Below are 2130 nucleotides of genomic sequence, written 5' to 3' on the forward strand. Positions count from 1 at the left end.
TTGATGTTTTAGTTGATTATATAAATAATATGAATAATAAATTTTGTAAAATTATATTTATTTCAAATAATTAAAATAATACTTAAAAAATTATATTTATTTCAAAAAAGTAATATAATGTTAAAAAAATATGATTAATATTTACCAAATTTTATAGACATATTATTATTATTATTATTAAAGATTTAACCATAACTAATGAGAAACAAATAATTCTAACTACACTACTAGGGGAAATAAAGTAGGCTATAGATTGATTCCCAACTTTAAATTAATTTAGTGGAAAATAAACTAAGACCTAGATTGATTCTCAAATATACAACTGTAAAGGTTTTAAAATGAAATTAAAATTGTTTTAAAAATCAATTTTCTAAACATTTAAACTATAATAAAATAAATGATAAGAACACTTTATTTAAAATAGGTCATGCTAACTATCTCCCAAATAAATCCGAATCACAACCAAAATTAAAATAAATGCAACTCCCTCGTATAGTTAATTATACCAATAAAAATAACTGATAAATGTTAATTTCGATTATGAAATAAATTATTTGAAAAGTAATAAGTAATAACAAACAAACAATAATAATAATATTTAATAGACAGAATAAGCCAAAGAATAATTAATAGTACTTGGACCATCTTTATTATTTTAATGGAGAAGAATATGAAACCTTTACTCACTTTTTGCTTATAAAAAGAAAATAAAATTGATGCACTAATATTTGAAGTCAATCTCATTGAGGCATCATATGTGCTTCTCAAAATCCCATGATTTCAGAATTTCAATATTTGTATTAAAAATAAGTTTTTTCTAAATGCAAATTCATACAAATTCCTGTCATTTTATTTAGGAGAAGAAGTCTTAAGATTGCAGCAATTTAAGGACCCACAAATGATGCAAAATCACACTTTCTGTGTATAGCAATCAACATGGATCTTAGCTATTCTAAAAGCTATTTAGAAGTTAACATTAAGCAAACAAAGGTACATATGATGACTTTGACCATGAGTAGTCCTTTATTGGTCGCATAAATTTGTTTTAGTAAGTAAAAATGTTAGTGAAATGATTTGGAGAAGGAATTTGAAAGTGAATGATATTTTGTAATTTGATTCGTTGAAAAAATAATAAAATTTATCTGTATTCTCTGTCTTTCCACCTTTATCATTTTCAAAACTTGATGTGGTGACGCATCATTCTCTCTTAAATTCATTTCTCTCATCACTCCTCAATGAAGATAAGATAGATAAGATGTAAAAGTAATTTTTTTTAGAATTAATAGTTGAATTTGATTATCAAATTTTTATTTTTTATCTATTATTTTTTTTTTTTAAGAAGGTAATATTAATGAATATTTCCACATAAGAGTCAAACTTCAGATTTTTTATTTTCTTAAATAAAATTCTTGCTACTTGAGAGTTGAAAACTATCATAATATAAACTAATGATACTGATAATTTTAATATTAAAAGTTGTTAAGTTAAGGCAATTGAAATATGGAATTGTAGGTTTTCCTTCACAATGTCCTTAAAAATATATATAAATATTAATGTATCAAGTCTAAATGATTTTTCAAGATCACACATTTCAAACTATAAAAAATGATTTGCATAACTAAATTAATGGGTTATATATAAAAGATTTTGAATTTTAAAAAAAAAATTAATATTTATTTTTCATGAAACTTCAAACCCCAGGTTTGATTCAATTCAAAGTGGATCCTTATTAAGAGAAAATGACACAAATTCAAACCTAAAAACAATTGTGCCCAAATCATACATACAATCAACCAATTTTTCAATAATGGTGAGATTCTTTTCTTTTAAAAAAAATTAACAGATGAAATAAATTTAAACTTATCATTTGTTGAAATTAAGTGGGCCTAGGAGGAAACTGTAACATAGAGGGTTTCGAGTTTCGACCCAAATCTATGAGACTATGACAGTCGATAAACTTGTTGGGCTTATTCTTAATTCTTATGGGCTGAAAGCAAAATTATAATTTTCAAGTAAATACAATTCATTTTTTTTATTTGGTCAAAATCACATAATAATCTATTAGATAAAAAAGAAATGATTTTAAAATTTATAAAAAAAATATTATTTTTTATTCACTTAAAAATATTA

This window comes from Impatiens glandulifera, chromosome 3 (assembly GCF_907164915.1).
Source record: "Impatiens glandulifera chromosome 3, dImpGla2.1, whole genome shotgun sequence".
Taxonomy (NCBI): domain Eukaryota; kingdom Viridiplantae; phylum Streptophyta; class Magnoliopsida; order Ericales; family Balsaminaceae; genus Impatiens; species Impatiens glandulifera.